Source organism: Pelophylax lessonae (assembly GCF_965119305.1).
Source record: "Pelophylax lessonae genome assembly, chromosome: 2".
Classification (NCBI taxonomy): Eukaryota; Metazoa; Chordata; class Amphibia; order Anura; family Ranidae; genus Pelophylax; species Pelophylax lessonae.
Window position 1 is genome coordinate 574089111 of NC_138769.1, and position 12875 is coordinate 574101985.

At 48.9% G+C, this 12875-nt stretch overlaps 1 protein-coding gene across 5 annotated transcripts in view; it reads right to left on the minus strand.

The window, feature by feature from the left end:
- The window catches only part of R3HDM2 (R3H domain containing 2), a 271423-nt gene that overhangs the window by 94505 nt on the left and 164043 nt on the right, over positions 1 to 12875 (minus strand). The gene's annotated exons all lie outside the window — the stretch shown is intronic.

Sequence of the window (12875 nt, forward strand, 5' to 3'; positions counted from 1 at the left end):
AAGGGGAGAAACCATTTTAAATCTTCTTTATTCTATTACATCAAAGTTTTCAAGGTGGATAAGAATTACAACTAAAGTGATTCAATGAAATGCAAAACCACTGCTTTTATTGAATGAACCAGCTTACGTACTGTCTAATAACAAGTAAAATGAGATTTTTGGCTTACCGGAAAATCCATTTCTCTGATGTTCATTTACGGACACAGCTTCAGATCTTCATAACCGTTGGGTTATACTGCCTCCTACAGGAGTAGGACACTAGGCAGAAAAAAAGTCTGGCTACACCCATGGGCAGTCCCAGGGGGTATACTCCCTCTATCTGTTATAGGCACTCAGTTTAGTTACAACCAGTGTAAGAAGAATTACAACTCTAGAGAGGGGCGAGTGTTGTGTACTTCAATGAACATCAGAGAAATGGATTTTACGCCAAAAATACCATTTTCCCTTTCGTTCACTGACGGACACAGCTTCAGATCTTCATAAGCGTTGGAACGTCCCAAAGCAGTGTTAAACATGAGGAGTGGGAACGGCAAAAAAATTCCCAAGGATAAAAACAGTAGCCAACCAGACAACAGGAGCTTAACCAAAACAACTGGAGCCCACCTGAAGAAAATACACCCTCGAAGAGGATCAGGTCCTCTAAACAGCAGCATGCTAAACCTTGCGGCCAAAGGAAGCATCTGCAGATGCCAACGCATCCACTTTATAAAATTTTGTGAAAGTGTGCACCGACGACCAAGTGGCCGCCTTGCAAACCTGCGTCACTATCGCCTGATGGCGGAAAGCACAAGAGGCACTAAGAGCCCGAGTAGAGTGTGTGCCTTGACAGGGAAAGGAGGAACCTGACCCTTGATGGAATAGGCCTGAATCATTGTCTGTCTGATCCATCTGGAAATGGTCACAAGGAAGCGGTCAACCCTTTACGAGGCCCATCCATGAGCACAAAGAGTCTGACTTCCTGAAAAACTCAGAAGCTGCCCCGACCACATCCAAGACATGCAAGGCAATTTTCTTCAAATTTTTAGGCCTGGGACACATGGAAGGTAACACAAGGTCTTCATTCAAGTGAAAATCAGAGACAACCTTTGAAAGGAACGTCAGACAGAGTGAAGAACCACCTCATCTCCGTGAAATCACCAGGTAAGGTGACCGACAGGATAACACTGCCAGTTAGAACACCCTGCGCGCAGAGGTGATAGCCACTAAAAAGGACAACAGAGCCCGGACTAGAGGAACCAAATGTTGGACACCCTGAAGAAAGGTACTTACCAGGGAGTGAGTGGCCAAAGGTCGTTGGAAGAAGACCGCCAAAGCCGACACCTGGCCCTTGATGGTATCCAGGGCCAATTTCTGTTCAACCCCCCATTGAAGGAAGGTCAAGATCCGAACCACTGAGGAGCAAGGATGAACCCCAGGAGACTCACATCACCCAATGTACGTCTTCCACGTAGAAGTACATTTCCTAGCTTTTAACAGTGTAGGAATCACGACTCTAACCTGCCGACTGAGGTAATTCGCCTCCCAGTTTAACACCCAAGGAATGTGTACGGCGGAGAGGGCTGAAATGAACAATTCTGCCCACCTTACAATGCCAAATTCCTCCAGAGCAACCAGGACACTTCTTGTGCCCCCTTGGTGATTGAAATAAGCCACAATTGTGGCATTGTCCAATTGTATGCGCACTAGACAACCGGGAAGACGATTCGTTCAATGGTCCAGACACAGTCTGATCGCTCGGAGTTCCAAGACATTGATCGGTAGTCTGGACTCTTCCAGGGACCAGATCCCCTGGGCGGAATGCTTGCCGAGGACGCCTCCGCAGCTGGACAGGTTGGAGGCGTCCTCGGCAAGCATGTCCAATACAAGGGGAGGAAGGATTTGCCTAGCCGAAGCGCTGGAGAACGAAGCCACCATATCAGGGACTCCTTCGTTCCCTGACTCAGCCAGATCGGATTGTCCCGAGACTGCGGATACTTGTCTTATTTGGTCAGAATCTCCTCGAAGGTAAACACTGTCAGGCCCAGCAACCGCATGCAAGTCCGGAGAGATGACCATCTGTTGGACAGCAGGGGACTAATTGCAGCCTGCAATTTCTGGAATTTGTCCAGAGGAAGGAGCACTCTGGCTAAGGCTGAGTCCAGAGTCAGGCCCAGATAGTCCAGCTTTGTGGATGGAACCAGGGCAGACTTCTGAAATTTCTGAATCCAGCCGAACTCCAGCGGAGTTCGTATTGTGATCTCCAGGTTTTCCAGCAGAGCAGACTCCGCTCGCAGAAGGAGATCGTCCAAGTAGCCCAATACCGCGATCCCCTGTTGGCGTAGCAAAGCTAGCACCGGGGCTAACACTTTTGTGAGGAGTCGAGACCAAAGGGTAACGCCAGAAATGGATATTGCTCCTCTCCCATGGCAAAGCGGAGGAAGGGCTGGTGACTAGCACATATTGGAATGTGAAGGTAAGCATCCTTAATGTAGATAGACGAGGAAATCCCCCCTGACAAAGGGATGCCACCACCGTGCGAATGGACTCCATTCTGAACTTCTGCACCCACACAAAGCAGTTCAGCGCCTTGAGGTCCAGGATTAGATGCACTTTGAACTTCTTTCCTGGGAACTGTAAACAGGTTTGAGTCTAAACCCTGAAAACGTTCCGAAGTCGAAAGGGGACAATCGCCCCTTGACATAACAGGTCTCGTACCATCCCAAACAGACCCTGTAAGCGGTCCGGGGACAGGTGCAAGTTGGAAGGAAAGAACCTTGCAGGGGTACAAGAGCGAAACTCGATCTTGTACCTGGATTGAATGACTTCGTGGACCCACTTGTCTTGCACCAGGGAAGTCCACGGCTCCAGAAACCAGCAAAGACATCCCCCCACCCCTATATGGGTGAGGGCGCACTTTCATGCTGAAGAAGCCTTGTCCGCGGGTCTGCAGGAGCCCGCTTTTGGCTTGCCAGACCAGGTTCGTTTGGATCCTCCAGAGGCGGCACTGAAAGACTTCGATCCCTTGCCAGTCAACCCTGAGGGATGAAAAAACTTCTTTTGAGCCGAAAAGGAAGGCCCACATCTACGACGAGGTTGCTTGCCCTTAGTAGCCTGCGGGAAAAAGGTACTCTTACCCCCCGTGAGACCTTTTGTGATGTCATCCAAGTTGGACTAAACAGGCAATCTCCTTGAAAGGGAAGATTTTTTGCTAGCCTGTTGCCCGAAGACCACCACCACCCGGGACACTAAGGACTCCAGTACCACTGTCAGTGCATCCATGGATGGTTGAGATCCGGAGGGCCCCACAGCCTCAGAGAGGGGATCAGGTGGGGAGATGTGCTCCAATGACTCCATGAGTCACCAGGGGGACCCCACAAAAAGTGTAAAACACTGCAAGGGACAACCCCCACCGCTCTGGCAGCACCAAGCGATCCTCAGCAGAGAGGGCGAGAACCCCACTAGAAACAGGCACCTGCAGCCAACCAGGATAATCTGCACTCCATGCGCAGCGATCAGGAAGTGAAAGGATCCAGGAGTCAGCACCAAGGAATGAGGGGCTCCCACGGCTGAAATCGCCACCCACAGGGCTCCACTGTCATGGCTGCTGCCATTTTCAATAGCAAACCACCACAAAATGCCCGCTAGACTACAGAAACATGGCTGCTGTGTATAGAAACATACAGGCTACAACAAAATGGCAGCACCACGAGGCTTACAGAGACCCAGGAGGGAACCGAGGCCTCAAGGACAGACCCTGGTGGCAGGAGCCCCCACCAGGTACAACTCCCCACAGTCGATCGTCCCATCGCCGGCTGCACACCCCCCGGCCCCCATTGTCAGCATAGTGCCCTGCCCCGAACGCAGGTGGAGGATCAGACCACCCAAACAGCCCCAATATATGTGGAGGGGAAGGGGGGTTGGATGGGGGAGAGGGGACAGCTACTCACCATACCAGGAACCAGGCAGGCACCGCTCCAGACATAACCCCTCTCCATCAAAATGGGGGGGCAGGGAGAACGCTGCAACTCGGGCCGAGACCCGGTCAAATGCGACCATCGCGAGGCGTTTAACTCGCAGGCTAGCCCACGTCCAGTGGGGCTATGTCGCAGCCAACCTAGCGCAAATGCCTGTGTGCGCTGGCCAGACTACGGCGACTACTGAATCTAGATTATCCAGCCTGTTGCCAAGTCAGGCAGTTGATTGTAGATCTCACAGTAAAAATCCAGGAGAAATTTTTTTTCTATCTATAAAGAAAAAATTGCCAGGACCAAAGATCCCAGCAAGGAACTAGGCCCTTACTCCTGACTAGGCAAGGAAAAACTGAGTGCCTATAGCAGAGAGATATATGCCCATGGGCGTAGCCAGACTTTTTTTCTGCCTAATGTCCTACCCCTGTAGGGGGCAGTAGAACCCAATGGTTATGAAGATCTAAAGCTGTGTCCGTCAATGAATGAAAGAAACTTTTATTTTTATTTTTTGTCAGTTATTGCAGTCTATGTCCCCATCAGGGAGATTCATCCTATGTATTTGTCCCGTTTACCATTATCATTGAAAGTTAAAGTAAAAGAAAAAATTCTACATTTTGGGTTGTCCCCAGAAAAGTAATAGAAGAGAAATCTTCCAATGGAGTCCCCAAAGAATTCCCCTAATTTACAGGGATTTCCTCTCACTTCCTGCTTGCCTATGGAACGGGAAATGAGGGGAGAAATCTCCCAAATGGGACAAAGATGGTAAAAATAAACCTTACAGTGGTTAGAACCTTCCCTTACTCTATCCAAAATAAAAAAAAAAAAAAAAGGTTTGCTTATAGTTCTACTTTAAAAGTAGCAACTGTGTTACAGACTATTCCAATAGAACAATTCAAATAGGTTCTTGACTTTCAAAATTTTTCTAGGACTGGAAGCTGCATCCCTAGATTTTATTAATGCCAGAGCAGGTGAAAAAAGGGGAATTTTTGTACTTACTGTAAAATCCATTTCTCTGAGTTAATTGACGGACACAGAGCTCCATAAATCAGAACTACTGGCCTTATTTTGTCTCCTCCAGGAGTAGGAGTAGGCAGAACAAAAAAAAACATAGCTACGCCCACGGGCTGTTCTCAGCGTGGTATATAAACCCCCTCTGCTCTAGGTAATCAAGTAGCAAGTAGTACTAGAAGTATCAAAGTCCATAGGGGGGTGGGTGGTGTGTCCGTCGATTAACTCGAGAAATCGATTTTACAGCAAGTACAAAAATCCCATTTTCTCTTAAGTTCATTGACCGTCACATCGCTTCATAAATCATAACTACTGGGACATTCAAAAGCAGTGCCATAAGGAAAATGAGGGGAGGGGGATAAAAACACAAGGCTAAACATAGGAGCCCTTAAACAGGACAAAGAAGCCTTAACCGGGTCACAGGGGCCACAAAGTTTGAAGAAAAAAAAACCCTCAAGAAGGAACAGCCCCTCTTTAAACAGCAGCCTGCAAAACTTTGCAGCCAAAAGAAGCATCCGCAGATGTCAAAATATCTACCTTAAAGAATTTTGTATAGGTATGCACAGACGACCAAAATGGACGCCTTGCAAACTTGTGATATTGATGCCTGATGGCGGAAGGCCCAAGAAGCACTCAGCGCCCGAGTAGAATGCGCCGTGACAAGGAAAGGTGGAACCTAACCTTTAAAGGAATAGGCCTTAGTCACCATCTGTCTGATTCATCTGGGGATAGTAGCAGAAGAAGTGGCCAGCCCTTTTCTTGGTTCGTCCATAACAACAAAAAGTGAGTCTGACCTCCGAAAGGACTCAGCTCCTCATCTGAATCGCAGGAACCACATCCAAGGTATGCAAAGCAATACCTTGGACACAAGGCAAAACAATGCCCTCATTCAAATGGAAGTTGGAGGCAACTTTGGGCAGGAATGATGGACAGGAACGAAGAACCACTTTATAACCAAGGACCACTAAATAGGGACTGCGACAGGATAATGCCACCAATTCCGATACCCTACAGGCAGAGGTAAAAGCCACCAAGAATGTCGCCTTCTGGGATAACATAGGCAAGGGAATCTCCCAATTATTCACAAATGGAGGTTTTTGGAGATCCGAAAGTACTAAATTGAAATCCCATGGAGGCAAAAGACCGTACAGGTGGAGCTACATGTGGAACACCCTGAATGAAGGTACAAACTAAAGAGTGCGTGGCTAGGGGTCGCTGAAAGAAGATTGCCAGGGCAGACATCTGGCCCTTGATGGTTCTTAAGGCCAACTTCTGATCAACGCTCTATTGAAGAAAGGTTAAGATCTGAGCCACAGAAAAGTGTCGCGGATGAGCGCCAGTCGACTCACAACAAGAAATGTAAGCTTTCCACGTACGATGGTATATCTTGCTGGAAGACTACTTTCTCGCCTTCACCATAGTAGGGATCACTGATCCAGACAGACCTCTATCCCTCAGTACCTGGCTTTCATTAGCTAAGCCAATAAAACCAGCAACTGTAAAGCAGGATGGTAGATCAGTCCTTGGGACAACTGGTCTTCTCTGAAAGGAAGCCCCCAAGGTACGTTTATGGCCACCAGACATTTGAAGATCCTCTCCATGGATTCCTCACGGGAATTGTGGAAGAAGCCTGAGCCGAGGATGAAACTGGCCTTACCATGGCCCCCTAGAGGCCTAGTCCTCTGTACCCTCCTTTGGAGCCAAACCTGCATGTCGGACTGTCCAAACAGAAATGTAATGAAGGTGGATACCACCAGACTCCGAACCTGTATGCAAAATGGGAGTGAGAACTATCTGTGTGACAGCAGCCGGTGAATCACGGCCTGTGGTTCCTGAAGTTTGTCCAGAGGAAGGACCACCCTGGTCCGAAAAAGAATCCGACCTAGGAAAATCTATTTCCTTGGACAGGGATAGAGGGGAAGTTGGGTAGTTCGGACATCAGGACCTAAAAAAACCTGTTTGTACTGTTTTTACACCCAAAAGAATTACTTCGTGGATACCCTTGACACTCAAGAAAAAGGTCCTAGTGCTAGGCTTACCAGACCAAGGAAAAATGGTCCCTGTAACATCATTTGGCTACACAAACGTGGCTGCCAGCTGGAGACCAGTCAGGCTAAGGGAAAATGGCCCCCATGACATTGGGCTACACAAACATGGCCGCCAACTGGAGACCAGCCAGACTAAAGGGAAAAAGGCCACCTTCAGCTACAGCAGTGGTTCTCAACTCCGGTCCTCAGGACCCACTAACAGGCCCGATTTTAAGTATCACCTTGGGGAGATGCAGACTAGAATAAGGCAATCACTGAACAGCAAAATATATCACCTGCAATGTATTTCAATTATCTTGCAAACCTGGCCTGTTAGTGGGTCCCGAGGCCCGGAGTTGAGAACCACTGAGCTACAGCATGCTGCCAGGATCTTCCCTGTGCCCTCTGTGCAAGGAGACACCCTCATAATGATAGAACACACAATAGGGGAGACTCTGCACCAGTCTCTGCACTGGGACCCCCCTGCACTATACCTACACTGAAAACAGTGGGGCATGAACCTAGGGGTCTCCTACACTGGGACCCCTCCAGACTACCAGGACAAGATACACTATCCCAGGACCCTTACAGAGTGAGGATAGCAGGGGAGAACCAAGGGTTCTCTGCTGCATCGTCTGTCCTGGGACCCCCACCAGACTCCAGGTCCAGACAGGGAGGAAATGGAATAGGGGAAGCCCAGCTCACTGATGGATTTTTAAGGATGGGATGAGGGAACCTGCAGGCAGGTCCAACGGTCCCAGGAGGTTACCTGCGTCCACCCCAAAAAAAACACCAAAAGAGAGGGGGGGGACTGTACTTAGCCTTCCATGGTGCGGGTAATGCTCCAGACCGAATCCTCGCCACCGAAGTAGGGAAGCTGTCGGCCAAGGGATCGATGCGACTCTGACCCAAGCCCAGTCGTATGTGACCCTGCGAGACGTTTAACTCGCGGGCCATCCTCTGTGAGGCTATGCCGCGGCTGACCTAGCGCGTAGCTGCAGTCTGCATGCGCTCGCTGACTGGGCTGGGGGGGGACCACTGAATCTAGATTATCCAACCCGTCGCCCTGCCCAGCAGTTAATTGTAGATCTTGGGAGAAAGAAAAAAAAAAAAAAAAAAGATCTAAAAGGAAGGAGAAAAAGCAGCCTAGGTCCTTACTCCTGACTAGATAGATTAAAAAACTGATTACCTAAAGCAGAGAGGGGGGTTATATACCAGCTGAGAACAACCCATGGGCATAGCCAGGTGTTTTTTGTTCTGCCTAGTCCTTCCCCTGGAGGAGGCAATATAACCCAGTAGTTATGATTTATGGAGGGCTGTGTACATCGATGAACGAAAGAGAAAATAGGATTTTTGACTTACCTATTTCTCTGATGTTCATTGACGGACCCAGCCCCTGATAGTCTTAAACATTGGGTTATACTGCACCCTACGGAAGTAGGACATTAGGCAGAAAAAAAGTCTGGCTATGCCTATGGGCAGTCCCAGGCGGTATGCTCCTCTCTCTGCTATAGGTACTCAGTTTTGTTACAAGCAGTGTCAGAAGAATTACAATCCCACAGAGGGCTGGGTGCTGTGTCTGTCAATGAACATCAGAGAAATGGTTATTACAGTAAGTCAAAAATCTAATTTTCATTGACGGACACAGCTCCTGATCTTCTTAACCATTGGGACATTCCAAAGCAGTGCTAAACAAGAGGGGTGGGAATAGTGAAAAAGAAATTCCCAAGGCTAACTATAGCCAACCAGGTAAAAAAGAGCTCAACCAAAACAACTGGAGCTCATCTGAAAAAAACAATACACCCCTCAGAGGACCAGATCCTCTAAACAGCAGCCTGCAAAAACCTTGCGGCCAAAGGAAGCATCAGCAGATGCCAACACATCCACTTTATAGAACTTTGTGTAGTGTGCACCAAAGACCAGGAGGCTGCCTTGCAAACCTGCTTCACTGAGGCGTGATGACGGAAAGCCCAGGAGGCACTGAGCGCCCGAGTAGAATTCGCCTTGACAGGGAAAGGAGGAACCTGACCCTGGATTGAATAGACCTGAACCACCATTTGTCTGATCCATCTGCAAATGGTCGCAGAGGAAATGGACAACCCTTTCCGATGCCCACCCGTAAGCACAAATTGGGAGTCTGACTTCCTAAAAGAAGTAGCTGCCAGGTACCCCTAATTGCCCGGACCACATCCAAGGCATGCAAATCAATTTACTTTGGATGTGTTGGCCTGGGACACAAGGAAGGCAACACAATGTCTTCATTCAAATGAAAATCAGAAACCACCTGAGGAAGGAACGATGGACAGGGGCGAAGAACCACCAGTAAGGTAAATAGTATAACGCCACTAATTCAGACAACCTGCACGCAGAGGTGAAAGTCACCAAAAAGGCCACCTGGCACGGCGTAAGCAGGGGAATCTCACAAAGATTCTCAAAAAGATGCTTCTGGAGGTCCCAAATCGGCAAGATACCACACTGGAAGTGTCACGTGCCTAACTCCCTGAAGAAAAAGTACGCACCAGGGAGTATGTGACCATGGGCCAATGAAACAGGACCACTAAGGCCAACACCTGACCCTAAATAGTTCTCAAGGCCAGTTTCTACTCAACCCCAAACTGCTGAAGGAAGGTCAAGATCCGAGCCACCGAACAAGAGTGAGGATGAACCCCAAGAGACTCACACCACGCAATGTACATCTTTCCGCGTACGGCTGTAGATCTTCCTAGACGTAGGTTTCCTAGCTTTTTAACCGCGTTGGAAACACCGACTCACGACTGTAAAGCAGGATGGAAGATTGGTCCTTGGGACAACAGATCCTCCCTGAAGCTTCCAAGGAACATTGGTGATTAGTCGCACCAGTTCGGCATACCAAGCCCTGCAAGGGCAGTCCAGGGCTACGAAGATGACCAGAATCCCTTCTGCTTCGATCCTGTGTAGAAGTCTTGGCAGAAACCTGAGAGAAGGGAAGGCGTAAATCAAGACGATATTAACCCCACAGGGCCACCACCGCATCTGTGGTATCTGCCAGAGGATCCCATGACCGAGCCACAAATCTCTGTATCTTTCTGTTAAGCCAGGAAGCCAACAGATCCACCTCGGGGATGTCCCACTGGAGACAACTGTGAAAATCCGCCTTACTGCCGAACCAGCCAGGGCGTACAAATTGCTGGCTACAGTCTCCGCCTTCCTGTCAGCCGGATTCTTAAAGGCCAGGGACTCTGCAACCGGAATCATGGTTGCCTTGTTTAACCTGGAAACCAGAGGGTCCAATACTGGCGGAACAGTCAACTTCTTAAGAAGGAACTCCTCATAGGGGAATCGCCTAGCAACTCGCTTAGGGACCCCCAAGGGGACGCTTTGGTCATTCCCACTCTTCAGTGACAATTCTTTCGAAATAGGATGGGAAAAAGGAACTCCTTTGCTGCTCTGGATTGCTTGCAAGTGCCAAAGGGAAAATGCGCCTCAGTTCTCCAATTTTAAGTCTCAAGCATAGATACAATCAGTGCATCCACCAGCGCCTTTTCATGCACGGTTGCAGAAGCAGAGGAATTATCCTCCGCATCTGAGGATTCAGGGTGCATGGTCACAGACCCAGCAGGGTGACCTACGTCCGCAGCGGCTGAATCAGATTCAGGATCTGAGGAGACAGGTGAGGCAGGGGAAGCTTTATGCCAGCCCACCGCCCAAAAGCCACCTCCACCCGGGACACAAGGAACTCCAGGACCGCCGTCAGTGCATCGATGGATGGACGGGACCCGGAGAGGGATCAGGTGGGGAGATGTGCTCCAAAGACACCATGAGTCACCAGGGGGACCCCACAAAAAAGTGTAACACACTGCTAAGGGACAACCCCCACTGCTCTGGCAGCACCACCAGGTTGCCAGTCACAGGGCACCAATCAACGCTCAGCAGAGGGAGAGGACCCCGCCAGACTCACCACCCTGCAAAAACCAGGAGAATCTGCACTGCACGAGCGATCAGGAAATAAAAGAATCCAGGAGTCAGCACCAGGGGATGAGGAGGGGCTCCCAATACCAAAACCAAAGCCCAGAGGGGCTCCACTCTCATGGCCGCTGCTGTTTTCAATAGCAAAGCACATAAAAATGGGCGAACTACACAAATATGGCCGCCGTGCATTGAGCACACAGGCTACAAGAAAATGGCGGCCCCACGAGGCTCCCATGGCCTCAAGGGCAGTCCCAGGCAGGACTGGGGGCTCTGGAATGAGCCCCCACCAGGTCCAACCCCCCCCCGCACAGACGATTGTCTGGTCGCCAGCGGCGCACCCCCCCCATTGCCAGCATAGCACCCCGCCCCCCACCTCACGAGGTAGACCAGACCACCCACACAGCCCCAGCATAAGTGTGTGTGTGTGTGTGTGTGTGTGGGGGGGGGGGGGGGGGTAGGATGAGGGGACAGATAAAAGGGGAGTACCTGACAGGAAGGAGGGGAACCCAGGGGTCAGACAATCCCAAGGAAGGGCCCACGTCCACCACAAAACCCTCCAGCGGGAGAGGGGGGAAAGCTACTCACTATACCAGGAACCAGGCAGGCACCGCTCCAGACAGAACTTTTCACCATCAAAATGGTGGGGCTGTCGACCAGGAGGAACGCTGCGAAACGGCCCGAAACCCTGGTCATGTGCGACCTCGCGAGGCGCTTAACTCGCAGGCCAGCCCCCATCAGGTAGGAGCTGAGGTATGCGCATGCTCGCTGGCCAGACTGGGATGGACCAATGGATTGATTGATTGTATATCTCAGAGGAAAAAAACCAGGAGAAAAAATTCTATCTATAAAGAAAAAATTGCCAGGACCAGAGATCCCAGCAAGGTATTAGGTCCTTACTCCTGACTAGGCAGAAAAAGAAAAAAAAAACTGAGTAGCAGAGAGGGAGTATACCCCCTGGGACTGCCCATAGGCATAGCCAGACTTTTTCTCTGCCTAGTGTCCTACTCCTGTAGGAGGCAGTATAACCCAAGATTAAGAAGATCAGGAGCTGTGTCCGTCAATGAATGAAAGTGAAACTATTGCAATTTACACACTGTGTAGAGCAACTATGAAACACAGGTTCAGGTTAAGTTCTAAGTGAAGAACTCCTTTACACAACTTTCAAATATGTTTAAATACCATGAGTAGTATCGTTTGCACTAATTGTGCATAACAGCACAAATAATGTAAAAATATATTTTTTAAAAAACGTATTAAAGTTCACCAAGAATTAAAAAAAAAAAAATCTGCTTCAAGTTCCCTCACGTGACAAAGTCTAGGCAGCCTACATCACTTGGTCTATGGCTATTATACCATTAGAAAATCGCAGAGTCTTGTGTTTCAGTCAGCTGGTAGACCTGTTGCCTGCACATGGAATGTTCAAATATGGCTGTTTCCAAGTATATATGGAATTCAAAACTGTACCTGAAACCATTTGCTTACAGTGATGAAGTTACATTACACAGATCTCTTAACATTTATGAAAAAAGTTCCATGTTAAAGTGCACAAGCCACCAATACTCATTGGAAGCAATCTAGAACACCCATAAATCCATCTTGGTTAATTATGATGGAGAGCAGAGGAACCAAGGACAATAAATACTCCACCTAGTCATCTATACTCTCGTAAGGTGGCAGCTTAAAAAACAGAGCTCCATATCAATAGCAAAACACGGTTTAAAACCGTAACAGTGAACATATATAGTTGTTGCCCAAGAGTTCTGCTTTAAAATCCAACTCTAGATTAAAAAAAAAAAAAAAAAAAAAGCTGTGGTCACATGACCATCCAGTGCTGGGTCCTTCTCATCTGTATTTACTTCCTGGATGGATCCTTCTTCTGAGCGTTCACGTCACACGTGTTTACTGGCTGGCTAGAGGAGGGATCCATTAAGGACCCAGAAGAGGA